This window comes from Rhinatrema bivittatum, chromosome 2 (assembly GCF_901001135.1).
Source record: "Rhinatrema bivittatum chromosome 2, aRhiBiv1.1, whole genome shotgun sequence".
NCBI lineage: Eukaryota > Metazoa > Chordata > Amphibia > Gymnophiona > Rhinatrematidae > Rhinatrema > Rhinatrema bivittatum.
This window is the reverse complement of record NC_042616.1, coordinates 93,117,913-93,130,734: the sequence shown is the minus strand read 5'-3', so window position 1 is coordinate 93,130,734 and position 12,822 is coordinate 93,117,913. Positions and strand designations below refer to the sequence as shown.

The window sequence follows — 12,822 nt, the reverse complement described above, 5'->3', positions numbered from 1 at the left end:
GAAACAGATAAGTATGAGAGAAAAAATGTGTGAAGCTTGCTGGGCAGACTGGATGGGCCGTTTGGTCTTCTTCTGCCGTCATTTCTATGTTTCTATGTAACTCTAACATCAAACAAACTGGGTATTTGGAACATTGCCTCGCTATCTTTCTTAGTTGTCTGGATTATTATGAAGTTTTGTGGTGACATGAGACCAGGACCTGATTGTTGGATTAAGTATGGGACTCGTCAGAAACCAGACAGATCACAGTGCCTGGAATGGCTTATCACTGGAGGAGGTAACGGTCAGTTCTGTCACAAATGTTAAACATACTTATCTGCCATCATCTACTATGAAACCATGTTACTCTATTTATTTATAAAATTTTATATCCCGCCACCTCCAATATATCACCTTCTGTGTTTCTCGATTGATCTTTTCTCTGCCGGTTTCATTCCTAACCTTGCTTTTGGGATTGTTTAAAGCTACGCCATCTTGGATATGTTTATGAATGTTTGAAATACAGCTATGGAGCTTGTATTATTACACACCTCTTTTTAAAAATATTTTTCCAAAACTCAAAATTTACCATGTTCATGTTGGCTTCATGCATTTGATAAATCTGAGCAGCATTAGCTCAGATTATTGTTGATGATCAACACAGTATCATTCCAATTTATTTTGGTACACAGTGCTAGGAGATGGATTTACCAAAATTTCAAAAGTTTTCAAGAATGTAAAATATATGTCTATCTTTCTTGTAGGAAATTAAATAGAAGGAAAGAAAAAAAAAGAAGGAAAATCCAAAGAACTGCATCTGATTCTACTACTAACTGAATTATTAACACTTTTTGAGAGTACTGCCTTATATGAACTAGTTTTTAAATTGTAGTATAAGTGCATGAGGAGTTTCCAACTGAGTTTTAAATGTTTGTGAACTATACATTCGAAGGATCTAATTTTTAATAAATGGCAAGGAATTATATGATGGTTCAGGTAAGGATATCAAGGTCAGAAGCTTTCACCACCCAGAGCATCAATGGATGAAAATACCAAGTCCTGGAGGTTTTAATTAAAATTACCCATCTTCCAGTACAAATTTTAAATTAAAATGAAGATATTGTATGCTAAAAGCTGTTTTGGAAATGACAAAGACAATTGTTCACTTATAGACCATGACAAGTGAGTTAATATATTACTGATGTAGAAGGAAAGGTCCATGTTCACTAGTCCATGCACGGGGCTCCCAGTCCAGCATTCTAGAGCACACCTATCAGACTTCAGTACACTGGTGACCAACATGCGTCATAATGGCTGTAAGAAAGACAGTTTCCTCGGATGTTGCTTCTTTGGCATGAAACACATTGACCAGTCAGTAGAAGCCTCTTAAAAAAAAAAGTTCCAAATATCTACATTAAATTATTTCCAGAGAAATAGTGGTAAATTGACAGTTCAGACCATTATTTTTTTTTTATAACAATACACACTACAGCATTGACATCCTATATACAAGCTCAACTGATTAAAATAATTAAAAATCTTTTTAGATGATGCTGCAAGTGAATTGTGCATTTCAATTATTTGTTGGAAGTTTCATTTACACGATGACCCTTCATAATGTATGAAACAAATAGTAAAAAGCCAACTAAACCTGCAGTGAAAATGACAAGGTTCAGCAACAGAAAAAACCCAGGCTGATGACGTTGATCTATATTATATAGAGACCATCAAATTGTGAAAGGCGCTTGTAAATGTTCATCTAGGAGTGCTTGCCCAGTGAAAACACCTCCTTGATCACTTTAATCACCAGTCAAAATTTTTTTTTATCTTTGATCTCATCCTGAATATTTGACTCACTTTTTGCAATTCGTATTTTTTCTACCATACAAGTTCAAGAAGCACACTATTCTCTTATTTATTTATTTATTTAACAGTTTTTATATACCGACCTTCATAGTGAATAACCATATCGGATCGGTTTACATTTAACAAGGGTATAAAAGGAGTAACAAATTCAAATGAGCGAAAGATAAACAATAGGTAGGAATAAGTCAAAGTTACAATCAACAGGGAGAGAGAACTTGGAAGCTTGCAAGCAAGCTGGAAGGAAGGTAAGGCCGGAGATAAACCAGTGATACCATAAGCGTAAGGTTACGAGCTTAGAGGTGCTTTAACCTGGGAGAGTCAGAGTCCATTCGTGAGTGTCAATGCCAGACCGGGTAAGAGTGAAGGACAATTAGAGAATGTCTGGTGGATCGGCGAAGGCTTGGTGAAAGAGCCATGTTTTAAGACTTTTTCTAAAAGTTAAAAGGCAAGGCTCCAATCTGAGATTTGATGGGATGCTATTCCAGATAGATGGGCCAGCTATCGAGAAAGCTCTGTATTTGGTCGAAGAGAGGCGTGAGGCTTTGGTGGGTGGAAATTTCAGAGTGCCTTTGAGAATATCTCTAGTTGGTCTGTTAGAGGAGTAGGGTGTGAAGGGGATTTCCAGGTCGAGTTGAAGATGTTGATGTATGGTTTTGTGGATTACGGTGATTGATTTGTATAGAATCCTGAAATTAACTGGTAACCAATGTAGGTTCCTGAGGATGGGAGAGATGTGATCGCCGCGGCTGGTACTGGTCAGCAATCTTGCTGCCGCATTTTGTATCATCTGCAGTGGTTTGGTAGTGGATTTGGGGAGGCCTAGGAAGAGGGCACTGCAGTAGTCTATTTTAGCGAACAGTAGCGCTTGGAGGACTGTCCTGAAGTCATGGAAGAATAATAGAGGTTTAAGTCGTTTTAGAATCTGTAGCCTGTAGAAACAGTCTTTGGCGGTTGTGTTGACCATTTTCTTCAGGCTTAGTCTGTTGTCTAATATTACCCCAAGGTCTCTGACCTGTTTACAGGTAATATGAGCGATGTGTGGTGATGGAGGGGAGATATTGTTTTCATTTGAGGAGATGTGGAGCAGTTCTGTCTTGGAGGCGTTGAGAACCAAGTTTAAGCTGTTGAGAAGATTTGTGATTGCTAGAAGGCAGTATTTTTGTAACAAAAAAAATTACTCTTGACACGATCTGGTGGCCAGTCCCTGAGGAAGTTTCATATGAAACACGATTTGCGCTGGCTACAGTTTCTAGAATTATAACCAACCTGTTGCTGCCAATTTCTTCAGTGCAATATGTTTAGAAGGACAACAGTACCCAACCTTTATACTCTATGGAGCAAGGTTCACAACTAGTTGAATTCCACAAAGCCATGTTTTGTTTTTTTTACTTTTTATTTTAAATCAGGCACAATAAATATACAGCAGTTTTATTACTCAAAACCACTTTGTAATTGTACACTAATGGCCTGATTTTAAAAGACTTGTGTGTGTATACCGGGAGATAGCACATGGCTGGGCCCATGCGTGCGTCATGGGCTTTTTCAAAGGCCCCCAGCCATATGCATATCATATGATGAGGCAGACTGGGGGCGAGTGCTAGGTGGGGCATGGGGTGGGTGAGCCGGGACAGCACCTAATGGCGCTGTTCCCCTGAAGCGCGTCGGGATTGGACCAGCCCAAGCAACCTGCTGCTGCATGGCAGAGCGGGTATTTTTGTAACAAAAAAAATGTAGTTAGTTAGGGGTCAGGGTTAGCAGGGAAAAAAAGGCATGCAGGTTAGGTAGGGAGTTTAGGAAGTTCCCTCCTTTACTCGAGCGGACTGGGAGGGAACTGGGGAAAGGCCCTATCATGTTGCCCCATGCTTCTTAGAAAATTAACCCCCCTTATGTACGCGAGTCAGCACTTGCCCTCGTGCACGCACAGATATAAAAATCAGGCGCACATGTGTGCACGGGTAGCGGATTTTATAATATGCATGCATTGATGTGCTTATTATAAAATATGGGCATTCCATGTACCTCTGTCGGGAACCGAACGCAAATGGATGCCCACACGCCGGTTTTAAACTTGACCTTTAACCGAAGTTCATCCTGGATTTGTCATCAATTTCTTTGTTTGCCATTGCCTTGCCATAGGAGACGCCCTCTCAACCCACCAAGGGGTGAGAAGCAGACACGACCTCCCTTAACTTTCATGCAAGCAGTGTTATTTTGTAGGTCAGGAGACCCCCATCCAATTGTGTAAACTGTGATTGGCCTGATCTCCCCTCTTTTCACGTTTGCATTAGGTATGAAGGCCCCACGTCTGCTGTAAGAGCAAGGGCTGGCCAGATATTCTGCCCAAAATTAAAAAATTGTGTGTTTTGTTTATTGCAGCAATGCAAGGATGACCTATTCCTGCCATAAGAGCACATGAGCGGGCCGCCATGGCCATATATCATCATAAGTGAAATGTGGCAACCTTATTTGGAGCTTAACAGATAAGCAAATAGTAGGTACAATTTTATGTATGCCAGATGAACCTCCAGTGTTCATCATGGGCTTTGACAGTAAATCCTCTCTTGTTGGAAACTCCCCCTTTAAATAGCTATAGCCATTTCCATGTAATAACCTAATAATTGCCTCACATTTGTCTTTAAGAAGTATATCTAGGGCAGAGTCTGTTAGATAGATGCCATCAGGTATCAGTACAGAATGAAGTGTGGTGTATGATGAAATCACCATTGAGCTCTAAATGTTTTGATAGCCATGTATGTGTTCAGCTTCCTTCTAGACTGTTCAATAGATTCTGGGTTTTTTACTCTGCACCACAGAAGCCATGGAATGGTGCATGACCAAATGATTTTAATCATCAGGAACAACTCAATTATCTGTGTGAGATGCCTGTAGGCCACCTTCTGGAACTCGACTCAAAATGTCATTACTACCAAGATGGAGTATCAGTATGTCTGGTGAGGCAAAGCATCTGCTTCTATGCAAAAGGATTGACAGGAGATGCTCTCATAATATCCCCTGGAATCCAATCCACTGAAGGCATATTCCTTGATTTGTTAGGCCTAGGTGTTGTCCAGTTGACCCCACAGAGGCTCTCCTGGCCAGTTGGTCTGTGAACGCCTGCTCATGGTGAGAAAAATGACCAAAAAAAAAAAAAAACGGAAAGAGAAGAGCCACCAATTAGAACCTGATACTGCCAGCACAAACGATAAGATGCCGTCGACCTAGTAGCATGATGGCATTCTGTGACAACCCCAAAATTGATGCTGAGATGGCTGTACCTCTCTGTAAGACGTGCATTCCGAATTGACTGGGGTCCAGACCCAGCCTGGCTAAGTTCATTTTCAAAACACTGCAGAATTTGAAATTGGTTAGCAGAGTTCCATCTGCATGTACTAGGAACTAAAGAGTGGAGATTAATTGAGCTGCCTGGAATTTGGTGAGGTTTCTGGTAAGAGCTCAAACCTCTGTCTCCTCTCAGTGTTATAAGTGTTCCTGTGCCCTCTTGGTCAGTTTTGGATCTGTACAGAGTGATCCTTTGGGACACCACCATATCACGTGCTAATATGCCAGACATGATCAGGACATCTTTACCTAGGAGGACCAGCTTGCTAATTCTAATGGCTTTGAAAAAGGCAAGGATAAAGGCGTATGCAAACAACATAACTTTGACATGATTGAAACATATAGCAGGTGGGGTTGTAAGCATTTACCTCAGAATATCATGTGTTATAGGCTTTCAGATACCTTGGGATCTGAGGCATCCCATCCTTTGAAGAGTCTCTTGATAGTAAAGCCTTGGACAGGGTCATGTCAGCCCCGACAAATGTGATTATAAAATTGAAAGAGACATCTCCAATGCCTTTCACTTCAATTTGAATTGAAGAGATAATGGCCAGGAGAGGGATAAGCCTTGCTTTTCCAGGAAGACCTCCATGTCATTCAGTGCTCACCAGCAAGTCTTGAGGGTACTCATGGAGAGTGACTGTATGATCAGATCCTAAGCATCCTGGTGGCAAGCCTCCAGATGTTCTCAGGTGCCTGTTTCATCTGCCTTTATAATGAGGGATCTGAAAGTAGAACACTTGAAAAAAAAAAAAGGATTCAGCATTTTCGTTCTGTACCAGAAGGATGCGGAATGCCCTAAACATCATGTTCTGACACAGACAGAACAAACCCAACTCCCTTAACAAGACCACCGCCCCATGAGTTCTGGTGTACATGTACAAAGGCCCCATTGTCTGATCTGAAAATCACATGTTTTTTTGCCAAATCTGTACCCCCATAACTGCTATGCTACAATGGGGAACAGCTCCAGGAATATGATGTCCTTCATGATCCCGGTTGCAAGCCACTCAGGAGGCCATGCATCATGCACCCTCAAAATATGCACCGAAACCATGACCCCTAGAGGCATCATAGAATAATTTGCTGTTGAACAGGCAATCATCCTGCCATATGACTTTATATCATTAAACAGTATGAGGAAGGTATCCGAAATGGAAAGGTTCTCCTTTAAAGAGCAGGAAAGTCATAAAATGGTGCTTTTGTGAATGCCTGCTGTGGCCATGGCTGAGCTTTTGAGGAAGATCCTCCGCATGGGTATGATCCTGCAAACAAAATTTAGGTGGCGCAGTAGGGATTGCCTCTGTTGGAAGGTAGCCTTCCTCTAGGACAGGAACTGATTTATTGTTTTTCTAAGCTTGTGCACCTTCTCAGTGGGAAGACTGGATACCCTATTAGGTGCATCAATATCAGTTCCCAGAAACACCACTTTTGGGGCAGATCTGAGTCATTTTTCCCCCAAACTCCTCTGGCAATCACTTAGGAAGATCCCACATTCCCAAGCATTTTGACCCATGAAGTGGAAGTCATCAAAGTAATGCACACATTTTGGATTCCTACCTACTGTTCGGTCACCCACTGTACAAATGAATTAAATTTCTGAAAGAATGCATCTGTTTTAGTGTTATCCACCATGAACAGAAATTGGTAATCAAGACATTTTTGTAAATAAATAAATAAATATAAATAAATATAGAGCAAACCATGGGCATGCATGGAGACTATTCCCAGGGGGGCACTATTAAGATTTCTAGTTACTTTTTTCCCCTGAAAGGCCCAGGAACACAGCTCAAGGATATTTCCTTGTTTATATTTTTGATTGCAATCTCCCTGTGTTCCACAATGGATGTTGCATTATTAGCTGACACGGAAAACTCTTGGGCCATGGATTGGCATATGGAAACCTTCGGTGAAACCAGCATAAGTAACTACGGCATCAGACTTGCCAGTGTAAAGTCGAAACCATGGAACCTTGGCTTCAACCTTAAAATGGTGTGGGAGTGAGGTAGGTGCCTGATTTTCTCTGTCAGCTGCTGGTTTTGTGCATGTGACAAGCATGTGCATGTAACAGGAATTCTGGACTTTGCCCCCCCCCCCCCGGGTACAGTGGCCCGTGTTATAGAGCCTGCAATCGTGCCTCCCTGATGCGGGTACGGAAGACCTGCGATTTATGTATCTAAGGCAGTGGAGAGAGGTGCCTAGAGCAAAGGGCTCATTGGAGCCGTTTGCTTCAGTTTCAAGGCAATATCGAAGTGGACCCAGGAAACTGTTTGTCCTCTGCCATATGTTTTCTGAATTAGCTATCATAATCCAAGCAGGCCCAGCCTGTGTATTGGTCGCAAGCCTTCACCACCGTGTCCTAATGAGGTATGGCCTATGGTCGGGATAATGCTCAACACAATGAAGGATGTAAAAGGCTGCTGTCCAGTTTTGGATATTTAAGTATTTTTCATTTTTGGGGGGTTTTCATCATTGTCCTGATCCTTTTGTTGTGCCAGGTTTTGTAGCAAGAAAAAAAAAAAAAATATATATATATATATCGATATATTCCCTTCACCATAATTTTCTTTTTCATCCTGTGTGGGATACCATCTCCCAAGGATATCACCATGCACACAGGATCAGTGAAGTTAGGCATTTCTTGGGAGAGATAGCTCCATCGCTTACCCTCCCCACTGGATGCTGGCGACCAGACGTCCTTGACCCCATTTTCTTTGATGGCTTTATTTATTTGTTTGGTTACCCCCAACTGGATTTTTTTTTTTTAGGACCTTAAAATGTCTCCATCATGAGCGTCAGGAAAAAACCCTGGTCATCCTTCTCAGAAGAAGAGGACAGGTCAGAACAAGTACCGACTCGGACCGTGGGCGGACCCGGCAGCCGGGCAGCCGAACTCACCAGGACTGAAAAGGAACTGGTGTCAGAGAGGAGACGTCGGTGGGCCCATGCTGTACCTTTCTCCCCTTCCTGGGAGTACTTTTCTGTCGGTCAGCTGGGGAGGGGCATTGAGCTCCCAGGGGCTTCCTTTGTGAGACACCGCCCCTCCTCTGGCCTGTAGGAGCCTTTGCAGGGCGTGAAGGCTTTACCCCTACCTGTAGGCCCCTAACGCAGTCTTCCATTTCTTTTGAAGGGGCTTCCCCCAAAGCAAGAGCAATCCATGTTCAGCGGTTTGAACATGGATTGCATGGGGCATTTTCATGGACCAAACCTGGTTTCTTTTTTTTTTTTTTTTTTAATGTATATATATTAATACACACAGAGAGAAAAAAAAAGGGGGGTGGGGAAGCAATCTGGAAAAGAGGTAGTTTTTTTGTTTATTTATTACTTATTTTAACTATGGAGCCACTGCAGCAGCATGAAAAGCTGGGTGCATTCTCAAAGTTTGTTTAGTTGCTGCAATCAGCTACTGGAGTTGGGGGAAGTTAAAGGAATTCCCTCCCCCCCCCCCCCCCTCTACTTTTTTTTTTTTTTTTTTTTTTAACTTTGTCTGTGCCAGCCCAAACTGCTGTAGCAAGCAGAGTCCTTTTGTTTGTTTGTTTATTCTCGAAACCACCTGGGGTCAAGAAAACTCAAGCAGCAGAGCAGAAACCCCTGGCCGGCCTGGGCTGCAGGGGCCGGGCAGGGCAGCCCCCTGCTCGGAAGGAGCCACCGGCCATCAGATTTACCACAAGCCTGCAGCCAGCACAGCTATGGGAGCTGGAGGGCCACGCCGGAGGCAGGCCAGGGATCAGAAAAATGGAAATCCCTTTCTGAAATCACGGCCACGCTGCTTGGCCACTCGGTCAGACTTGCAGAGACCAGCGCAGGGGGGAGAACCGGTGCGGTCAAGCAGGGGTCCTGAAGCTGGCAGCATCACAGGCGGGGCAGAAGGGGATTTACGATTTTTTTTTTTATGCTCCCCTTTTTATTTTTACTCAACGAGCAGTCTGTGAAGCAGGCAGGAAGAGCTGGCAGCGAGGAGTGAAGGAAGAGGCTGGGTCAGAGACCCTGGCTCCTTTTTTTACCTCGCTGCCAGGCCTGCCCAGGTCCATTCCCCCCCCCCAGTGACCATTGCTCACCCTGGCCCCTGCCCTCTAGCCTATGCTGAGCATTCTGGGCCCGGGTCCCAATCCCCAGGAGTCCCCTTTGACCACAGCACACATGTCATGCCCTTGGCCCTATAGCAGGAGCAACAACCTCAGGGACTTAAAAGGCTTCCTTATTTCTGAAAGAAATATCTGCGTTATCAATCCCCTTTAACTAAAAACCTTTTCTTAGTTTAAGATTTGTGTACTGTAGCTCCCGAGGAACTATTGAATTATGCTGTGTAAGGAAAAAAAAGACCTGAAGTGGAAACTTTACATCATAGCAAACATCACTATCAAATAACCATTTAGTTTCATCCGTGCTCAAACATGTTCTTCATTTGTTACACTGGCCAATCTTTAAGAATCCATGATAAGTATCAAAACTAGCCATTTCTTCTAACAACTTTACCAGTCACTGCAACCAACTGCAAGGGAAGCAAACTTGCCAGGAGATACAGACAGCTAGTGTTCAAGGCTCTGCATGCAGTGTTTAAAAAGAAGCTGACAGCTGTTGGATATGCACCATTAAAGTATGCCCGATACACTTTTGTTAATAGAATTGCCTTCAGTGCTAACCAGTCCCCCACCTTATACACAAACATAGAACGCACTAGTCTCTCCGCACACTGCGCTGCTTTAAATGACAGCACTTCCCCTGAGATCCTGCTCCCTGTGATAGGAGTACATTCAATTTCGAAATTTGAGAGGGGGGGTTGGGTGGGGGACAACACACCAATAAAAAAAAAAAAAAAAGGTTCGACAAAGCACATAAGAGGACTGCCTGCCTTATTCAGCATCTGGGTTTGAGGTGCCACGCAAGTGATATTTTGCCGCCACCACTCACATGGTTAGAAGTTCCACAGGTAAAACCAAAAACAATACCTGCTGCAGTCAGCTCAGCCTCCGGCATACAGTGGCCATTGGACTATCCTCAGTTTATTCAGCTTTAATCCTAGAGCATCGACATAGGAGCTGCAGCTCTGCTTTATAAGAAAGCACTGCAAAATCTCATCATTCTCAATCTGCAGATAAGATAAAAACCACAGTCCACAGAGAAGCTATGCCAGCGCTGGACACATACATCTGCAACACCAGGCTGCAGGGAAGCATGTCCACGCTAATTGTTCATTCACTGGATAACAAAAAGAAAGAGAGACAGAGACGGTGCATATATCTAACTTCCTGCAAATGCTTTATTTTCCCTTTACATCCATGGAAAGCTTAAACTTAAGGAAATGATCCATCTTACCTTTGGCCCTTTCCCAGGAGGACATCGGATATTATTTGAGGCTCCTGCTGTTTGGTTCATGTTTGCAGCAAGTTGAGTGCTTTTTTTTTTTTATGCCAAACTTCTTTCCGAGTATTTCAGATCTGTCCCTGCAGTCTCTTCAGAGGTGCAACAGATAATTCATGTAAAACCTTTTGACAATCCCTAAGAAGCCTCCAAAAATCCTTTTAAAATAGGAGCACCAGGTGTCAGGACTCAATGCCGGTTTAAATTCTCAGGATTAAAACCAAAGCGCAGGCGTTACAGATAGATAATCCCTGGACCGTTTAAGTTTATTCCCGTTTACCAAATGCTATTTTTTGGTCAGAGTCTCTGTTTCTGCAGGTAAAATTTGTACCCACTTGAGACCGAAAAATAAACTGTTGGGATTGATCTTGGGAATGTAAAAAAAAAACAAACAAAAAAACAATTATTAAGGGGGAATTCAGAACGATTGAATGCAAACAGCCCTCCCCACGGGGCTCGTTCTTCCTTTACACTAAATGTAATCACACACAAAGTAAGGGCAAAAGAAGAAAAGTAATTTTAAAAGTTATGCATATTTTCTGCTTTAGCAATAACTCTCCTTAGAAGGGGAGTTTCTCTTTCGTTTGCTTAGAAGCAATGTTGTATCCTAGATGCAAGCATGTTGGGTTCCTTTCCTTTCGCTGGCTCGCCCCGGCTCCCTCTTTGGCTGCAGATAGCGCAAAGCTACTGCAAGTTTTCCCCTTGCAGACTGTTTGCCTGCCAAGAAATGTTAATATGCAAGCCTGCTCCTGATTGGTCACTATGGGCACTCTCCAATTGGTCCCCAAAGGCCTCGGCTGATTGGCCAATCCACCTTTCCTGCTGGTTTTGCTTTTATTCCCTAGTTTATAATGCGAAACTCCCTTCTGGTTAGCCAGTGTGATTTTCCCCTCTGAGCTGTCAGTTAAGATGCAGAGTGCTGAAGAGAATTTCTCTCTGATGGACTATATCAATATACATTAGCTTTGTAGCTTTATTCCTACAGATTCTGAGCATGATCTGATTACAGTAAGATATTGTGTGCATGGATGTCTGAACAATGAAATACCAGGCTTTTAAATATCTCTTTTAAAAGCCTGCTGATGTTTTATTGTAGAGTATGCCTTATACATTTTTTAAACATTATTCAGGATAGTAAAATAATTTATAATTCTATACACACTTGGGTACACATTCTTTTGACATTAAGCCTTTTAAATAAACTGATGCTGTCATCCTGGGCACACTTTATTTGATAATTTATTATTTTAAACTAACATTTTTTCTGGAACTCTTTATCCTGAAAATGAGTGCCATAAACTGCAGAAAAGTAAACATTAAAGCTGTCTAATGATATATGGTATTTATTAATGTAACAAATATTTCGAAAGATATCAATGTTTAAACACAGGTTGATTTTTTTGTAGTTAAAGCAATGATAAATTTTAACATGCCTTTACTGTAGTCTATGTCTCCATGTTTCCAGTTAACTTTCAAATTGATCAGATTAGCATTTTAAAATAAACATAAATAGTAAAAGTGCTCTCCAGGAAAGTGGCATCTTTTAGGGTTTTAAAGGTGAGAAAACACCTCCTCCTTCTCTTCCACGTTACCATGTTAGCAAGGAGAAGTGCTGGCACTTCTGCTTCCCCACCCTCTAACAGTGATGTATCTCCTCACTTTTCCTTCCTAACAATGATGTTCATTTTCATCATCCCCAGGCTATGTCATGCACTGCACCCTCAGTGATGATCTTCATACCTAGTTTTTCCCACTGGTGAAGCTCCACACATTTTCCTCCAAAACCCTTCTCTTTTAGTCACAACCCACTTGGTAACTGTAATCCTCCCGACCCTTCTCAAGCCCTGTGCAGTGACACTCATCCTCATTCCCCACCCTCCCAACACTCCTCACATTCCCCGTCGCTTCCCAGTGACGTTTGTCCTCAATCTGCCCTCCCCCTCCCCCCCCCCCCTGTGAAATTCTTCTGTACTTTGTCATTCAGAACATTACATTATGCCTCACTTGAGATGAGAAGAAATAAGAGGAAAGGGGATGATGCTGGGTCGAGCACTTCAATTCTATAAGATATCACCTCCTTTATAGATTTTTTTTTAAATTGTACACGTTTTATATTTTATTGATCACCTACAATTAAGTGTACTTGCTTTTTGAATTATTTTTGAGATAATATACTAATAACAGTCATAGAAAAAAATGTTAAGGAAAGAGAAGGAAGGTTTCATACAATTTTCTATATCACTACATCCAGTAGTGTATTCAATATAATCATTAACC

The 12,822-nt window shown here is 42.2% G+C and overlaps 1 long non-coding RNA gene across 1 annotated transcript in view; it reads right to left on the bottom strand.

Annotated features, from left to right (window-relative positions):
- The window catches only part of LOC115086036, an 86,781-nt gene extending 75,558 nt beyond the window's left edge, over window positions 1-11,223 (bottom strand). Inside the window, exon 1 of the long non-coding RNA XR_003855023.1 lies at window positions 10,501-11,223. This is a non-coding gene — a long non-coding RNA (uncharacterized LOC115086036). The remainder of the gene's footprint in view (window positions 1-10,500) is intronic.
- Window positions 11,224-12,822: the final 1,599 nt, after the last annotated feature.